Raw genomic sequence first — 7,777 nt, 5'->3', positions numbered from 1 at the left:
CCAATTATTGTATTCTAAAAGGAGCAGCAGATGCTCAGAAGTTGAACGTGGGGGTTCATTTACATGCTCAATTCAAAGATTTTTTTTAATGTCAAACTTCAAGAAAAATAATCTCAAACAAGTGAGATTTTCTTGCCAAATTCATTCAAAGGATTTTTTCCCTCCTATCAGCTGCTCTTGTATCCAAGGACAATGTTATTTTCCCATTTTTGGAAAAGCTTTGGACGGACGTTTGTTTGTAATGTCTTATTAGAATTTACTAAAATATTTTCAGCATAAGACCCGTGGCGTCAACTCATCTTTCCTCACTGAACCAATAAGCACGTATTAAGGCACAACGCGTTGGGCTTCCTGTTTACATCCGCAGATGGCAAATTAATGCTTGCTCATTCCTCTTCTGCGTTAATCTCGCCTTTTCCCACATAATCCATAAATGAAGCCCAGATGGAAAGAATTAGCTTGAAATGAATTAGCTTGAAATCTCTCCCTCTTTCTACTCCCCCCCCCCCTCAAAAAAAATTGTTGGGAGAGGGGTTTTGGTAGCACTGATTACACAGCAAAATTGTTCTGTGATTCCCTAAGTCCTGAAGTATATTGTTATCTCCCAATCGCCATGTAGGATTATCCTGCTGGTATAATGTACAGATTACATATTATGGTTTGTACGCTACTTCTCTTCTTGCAAGACCAGGGATATTAAAAAGAAACCATTGAAAATCTGAGAAGCAAATAGCTAGAAACTAATAGACACTAATCCGAACTCAGGGAATGCAGCAAAGAGGCTCCCAGACCACAGACACGGGATTAAACTTCTCAAAGCCTCTCAAAACTGGACTCAAAGTAGCTTGTAGGCTCTTCAATTGTTTGTGTGCTTTTGACAGCACTCTCACTGGATGTAAAAACATGTTCTGTGTTTGGTTTTCAGGGGAAAAAAATGTCATGAGATGCCTATGGTGCCTTTTGTCGATAGCTGCTGTTTCTTACAGCATCTTTCCCAGGTGACGGACTGCCAAATCACTGTTAGCAGTTGTGCTTTAAGCACCTTCAGGTCGTTTCACTCTGTATTTCTCTCTGGTAGTTCACAGGACTTAAAGAGGGATGCCTTTCCCAAGCAATTTGGATTCAGAGGGATTTTAACACACCTGAAGCAAATGGACTGGGATTGTCCAGCGTCCCTTCAGCATCACTGAGAGCAAATCAACGCCAACAGCAAATTTGTCTCTCTCTCTCTCCTCCATACCAAATTCCTCGTGCCTGTTAGGACACGCCTGCCTTATTAGCAATATTCACCACTTTCCAGGCTTCAGGGGTCTGCCTGGACTTCTTGGTGCCCTGTCCCCACCTCCTGCTCTGCTCAGACCTCTCCAGCTCCTGAGATGTTGGCTTGATCAGCCCTCCATGGGTGGGGACATCCCACAGCATTCATTTTTTGCAACCACAGTTATGTCAAGGCCAATTCCCGATTCCTGATTCACACTCACGTCCTTGTAGTAAAAGCAAAACCACAGCCACATTATTTTAATCTGCAATTGTTAAATCACGTAAAGGAGCTTACTGGAGCACCTCCGACGTGATGCCAGCACACTGCTGGGAGCAGGGAGGGGAAATGCTGGGAGGTGATGAGAAATATAAACCAAGAAGTCACCTCTATTGGCTTTAGATCACCATACCCACCTCGAGGCAGGGCATCTTCCTGCACCACTTATACAGAAGGTGGTGAACCAATGGAGAACTGACTCTTGAAATGAGCTGATGAACAGGAAAAGCTGAAAGATCAGAATTGTCATGACAATTGCAACATTTTTATTTTTTTTTAATGTATGGGTGATTTGGTGGTTCTTTTGATTTTTTTATTTTATTTTATTTTACATTATTGGCATTGTAAAAATCAGAAATGTTATTGTGCTGGTTGAATTGTGAGGGTTTTATTTCAAAACATTTTTCTTTTTAACTGGATTAACATCCCCCTTGGTGAGGAAACAGACAAACCCACGTGGGCAATGAGGAAAACAGATCCAAACAAAACCAAATGAAAAATGAAAATCAAACGGAACAAATAAAATTATCAAAAATATAGAAGTAAACTTAATTTTACAATAAACTGCGATCCTTGCTGTAATCACCAAAAAAGGGGGAAAGTCTAGAAAATAAAACATTGGTGAGAAATTTTGCAAGAAAAATACTTATCTCTAGTTCACTAAGCATCAAGATAGGATCCAGGGGAGGGATTTCATTATTTTTCATTATTTCTCATCCATAAATGCTCTGGGAGAAAAAAAAAAAAAAAAAAAAAGAGTTACGCAACTTTAGGCTGTGTAGTTAGTTGTTGAAGGAAACAGATTTTCCTCCAAGGCTGATAAATACCATAAGCTATTTCAAACAACTGAGCAGTAAATCAAGGAGAAGTGCTGCTACATTATACAATGAAATCAAAGTGATCTGCAGAACCCTAAGTGTTTCTTCATTATCCTTAATCCTATACCATTAAAGTAACGAGGAACTCTGATAAGGTTTTCAGACAGTGACAAGGAAACAGGAAAATTGTGGGCATTTTTATTTAAACCATTTCTCTCAGTGCTTTTGGTTTAAAATATAATGAAATATTGTAAATACTCTATGAGGTCATAATAAAAGAAACTGGAAATGAACCTGAAACTGAAAGCTTTGTCAAAAGTTGAGAAGAGGGCAGAGTCGGCTGCCACCCTGAATGAAAAAAAATAAAAAATAAAAATCTTAGCATGCTTTATGCAAGGCAACAGATGCAGAATATTTTCAAAGCCATTATTGTTCAGTGGCACTTGGAGCATATTCAAAATGGAGCTAACTAAAAATTAGGGGGGGTTGTAAACAGTATAGAGAAGACAAGTGAATAATATTATGAGAGTTAGTTTCCTTCAATCACGGATGTCGAGTACTTTCCATACAATGCCGAATGCACCAGATCTCTGCCCTATAGAGACTTGTCCGTCATCACTTGTAAGATACGATATAGCTGACACATGCGGTGCATGTGCCAGGATAGAAATCCTACCTGTTTTTATACAATCTGCTTGTGTATGCAGTCACTGTGAAGAGTGTTTGTTATGCTTCCTTTATGCTACGGGCAGAACAAGAATATCTGTACTGACTTCTTCATCTATGGGACTATATAGGTACATGTACACAGAAAGCAATTCAGAGCATCAGGCATAGCTTGACTTTCCTTTTTTCATGAAGCTGGATTTATTTCGCTGGCAGGACATGGCACTGCTTGCTCTCTGGCTCAGTTTGGGCTCTGCCAGTTGCTGGGAGATGACCATGATAGCAGCCGATCTCCCGTAAATCAGAGCGGGGCCGCGAGTTCGGCTGAGCCCATCCATCTCCTTGCACGCCGCTGAGCAGCACGGGAGCACCGACGGCTCTTTTTCTCCGCATTTCAGCACAAGCAATCCCTTTTTCTCCTTCAGCGCCACCCGTCCAGCTCTGTGCAAATCCAACGGGGAAAGGGGAGAGCAGGATCCGGCCCTGGTGGGGATCAGAGGGCATTTATTTCTGACCCGTGATGGGAACGTGCAGCAAGACGGGCCGGCGGACGAATCCTGGTAACTATTACCTGGATGGTTTCGACAACCCCCTGCTCCCCGACGTGGAGAACACTGCTTTGATTCTTCTGAGCTGGCTTAGAAGGAACATGTGCCAATGGCGGGCTGGCTGTCAGCGCAGCTGCTGTGCACGGCCCCGCGCAGCAGTGACAGAAGAGCCATAACTCACTGCTACCAGCGAGCTCTCGGCTATTTATTTATTGAGTTCAGCCAACAGACTTCTAAGTGATTTAGATGTTCCCCAAGATAAAAACACTATAGTAGTCAGGGGTTTTTGCAAATCTAGCGTTGCAACAGCAACCGAAAGGGAACGAGCGGGAGGGCAGAGAGGGGGAAACGGCTTGTGTATAAATGAGCACGTTTCGGTCTTTCTGCTGACCAGCGCTAGCAAAGACCAGCAAGTTTTACCGCTCTTTAGGCACGTCTCCTGTGTGTTTTCAGTACAGCAAAGGAGACAATATGGGGATGAAGGGACGGAGCAGCACGCAAGACGTCAAATCAAAAGGAAAGTAATAAACGACAAGAATTAAAACAAGGGAGGCCTTGGGGAAAGGGGAAAAAAAAAAAATCAGTTACTAAAGGGAATAAAAACGTCACCCTCAGAGGATGACAGGAATTCCTAATGTAAGGGATTTAGCAGTGAAGGACAGATTCCTTTTTTTTTTTTTTTTTTTTTTTTTTTACTTAAAGGCAAAATATATATGTTAACTCTGACGAGCATTTTTGAACTTTGAACTCTCTGACCTTTAAAGCCTCCAAAATAAACCCGGGGTGACTCCAAAGAAACGGCACCAAATGGAAGAGTCAGTCCCTTGTCTCTCCTTTGCAATCAATACAAGAAAGGCCCCATTTTGCCCCATTTTGTACCTTTCTTCCCTCCTCCTGTTTGCCCATTTTATGTCTCTATTAATCGCAGAAGACTTTATGCCCAGGTATAGAACACACAGAGCCATTTTACATTAAGGATCTTTTAGTCCAGCACAGCTGAATAAAATAAATAAATAAAATAATTATAAGAATAAAAAGCTGATTTTAGCCACTTCATCAGTAACTGTGAGCCTCAGAGGAATGAGCTTCACCCTTTTTATCCCAGTTTTAGCAACTTTCTGGGAGAAGACATCCTCTCACTAGTTTTGATGCTGATATTCGCTGCTGCCTGGGGCCAGCACACGAGACCATATGTAGTGGTTTAGGGATATTTTCTGAACACAATTAGCTTAGAGACGTTTAATAAACACACAAATTCATCTCGCAGGAATGGGAGCTTATCATCCCATAACGAGACCTGTAAATGCCAGAGACCATCCTTCAACCTGAGCCTGTGCAAAAGGCTCGGTGCAAGAATGAGGGGCAGCTGCATGGAGCAAACCCCTCACCTCTTTCGCGCTGGGTTTGCTGGAGCATTTTTGCATTGAGAAAGAGGAGAGCGGTGTTTGCAACCTCTCCTGAGCTTTGCCGCTCGCTCCCTACCTGTACTGTCCTCATAAAGTATAAAATAGTGCCATCTACTGACACTGCACGTCCATAATCTCCCCAGACATCTGAAACAACCGCTGGGTACTCAGCAGGAAACCTCAAGAGCTGATTTTTCTATCCCTTGCTCATTGGGTGAACTCTCAGAGGCATGCTGCTTGGCTGGTACTAAAGCAGCCATAAGCTAACATTTGCAAAGAACACGAATTTCTGATAACACCAAAGTCACGGGGTAAGCATGAGATCAGCCCCCAAGGTAAAAACAGCCGGCAGGCTTTCACGTCACTCTCAGACCCCCAGTGACCCAACTATCAACCGCAAGAGCAAACCAACATGATGTATATATGCCTACTAAGAGTAAGGAGGGTTTGTTTTGAGGTACGTGTATAAAGCAAGTTTTTGAAGTATACAAACTACACAGAAAATGTGCACTCATCTCACAAAAGCCTTGGTTGGGGAATAACTGCAGCTTGCAGCACCTACAGCAGCACATCCCGGAGGGTGTTTCCCAGCTCCCTGCAGAAGCTGGCATTTTCTCTATCTCCCCACGTGGGTGAGGAGCACACAGCCCTCCCCAGGCTGGCTCCTGCAAGCCGCTCAGCTCTCCACATCCCTGCTCCTCCGTCCTCCCACCCATCTAATTGCAACAAGCTCCGGCTCCTCGGCCAGAAGTCCCGGCGTGACAAATGAAGCTGTGTAACTTTCCATTTACCAGCCTCCTCGAAGAGGATATGCAAGCGCTTGATTACGGCATGTTATCAGATACCAGCACTGGGATTTTTCCCTCTCCTGTTGTTTTTACGGCGACGATAAGTTGTTACGATCTTTATTTTACAAGACAGCGCTCGTTGGCCGGGCCGACAGAGCGGGGTCACTGATTGCCATGACTTCCCTGCAGGTATAAAGGCCGGTGATTTATGGCAGGGGAAATTCATATTAACCATAAGTATCTTAATAACCAGCCGTCTGGGGGAGAGAGCGGGCTGTTCATCCAGCGCAGACTAATTGCTGCTTAATGGGCAGCATCTACGGCGCTCTCCAAAACAATGCTCCTGGCAGAGGGTGTTGCTGAGGTTAGAGAAAGGGCTTTTAATCTGCGAGAGGAAGCAAGCCGCGGCAGTGCAGGCTGCTGCTCTGGGCTCAGCCCTGCTAGCCTGCAAGAGCTGGTTATCTCACAGCAAACACAGAGATGCTGTCTCCTGCCCCCAGCCAACAGCTGGACCCAAAACACCCAACTACCTCCAGCTACCGCTTGCCAAAAAGGGCCCTCAGACCTCCTGCACATCGGGATGAAGACTGGAAACAAAGGCTCTGGCTAATTTTGTAATATTCTGGGTGCTTTTCAGCCAGGAAGGCTTACCGGGAGCCTGGGGCAAAGTTGGAAGAGGAGGTGGAAGGTGGACGCCAGGATGCTGTGGTTTTCTACACAAGCTTCCTGCACAGTAAGGTGGGAGGTCTGGAGACCTCTCTGCTGTGTGACCACCTGTTGGGCCTCGTGTCCAAAAATAGCTGTTGCTCACCAGCTCACCCCATTGCTTTTTTGTTCTTAATTCAGCAGAGACTGCTCTTTGGAGCGCTGCCTTCCCCCAGGTACCTGCCTCCCCACTCCTCTCTCAGCTCAGACTTCAAAGGAACCCAGTCCTTGTGGCACTTTCACTGAAGGGGGAGATAAATGAGCCTGAGGATAGCTCTCATTTTTTAACGTAAATCCCATGGCTTTTGGTTCACAGGATCTCTTTCAACCCATAGGGAGGTTTCATCTGCATTGCATCCTCTGCAGAGCTCTAAGCCAAAGGACCTCCTCAGGGTTTACCCCCAAATTAAGGTACTAATGAAAATAAAAGGACTAGGATGTGACCCACGGTTCTGCCTAGATGTAGGATCGTTTACCGTTTCTTTGAGATCAGCTGGCAGGAAACACTGCTCATATTTTAAATGTCTCCTGCCTTTCTATCCAGGATCGTTATTATGAGAGAGCTCTGCACAGAAGTGAGTGATGAGGAGCCACAAAAAGTAGTTCAGCAGTCTGGCCGTTTCCCCGTTTAGCCACGCTATTTGATGGCGTGTAGCTGAAAACATTGTTAAAGTACCTCCCGTTTTAGCAAAACTCTTCCAAGTTCCCTGGTTCAAGAGGAGCACAGCTTTCCACCAATCTTCACATTCCTCAGATCTGACAAATTTGAAAACCAGAGCTGTGAAATAAATTTTATCAGTATTATTGGACTTTAATTGATAGTTTGGGAAATACTCCACAAAAACATTGTTTGGGTTACCCGTGGTACATGAATGTTAGGAGCAGCTGAAGTATCTGTGTTCTAGGGTGATGAGAAAAGTCCCTGTTTAGGAAATAAATAAATAAATAAATAAATAAATAAATAAAATAAAATAAAATAAAACCAGTGTACCCCAGGAGAGCAGAACATGCCCTGCAAGGTGCCCCTGGCATCACATTTTTTAAGCTAATGGTTAAAACGAGATGACACCAACGAGCACAGCAGTTGGTGAAATGCTTGTGGAAGGTGACAAAAGCTCCATCGTGCTGCATTTGTTTTCCAGCCCTGCATGCAGTCTGCATAAGCTGCACACAGCTCCTGGAGAGCCCGTCCTCAAATGCACCAGAGCCCTAAATGTGGGCTGCAGATGCTGCTTTATGGGACACTTGCATATGCCCAACAAATCCTTTCGGGGAAGTATGGAAAGTGTGGAGATGTTGCTCCTCCTTC

Source organism: Oxyura jamaicensis, chromosome 11, assembly GCF_011077185.1.
Source record: "Oxyura jamaicensis isolate SHBP4307 breed ruddy duck chromosome 11, BPBGC_Ojam_1.0, whole genome shotgun sequence".
NCBI classification, from domain to species: Eukaryota; Metazoa; Chordata; class Aves; order Anseriformes; family Anatidae; genus Oxyura; species Oxyura jamaicensis.
The sequence above is the reverse complement of the archived record's forward strand: the minus strand, read 5'-3'. Positions refer to the sequence as shown.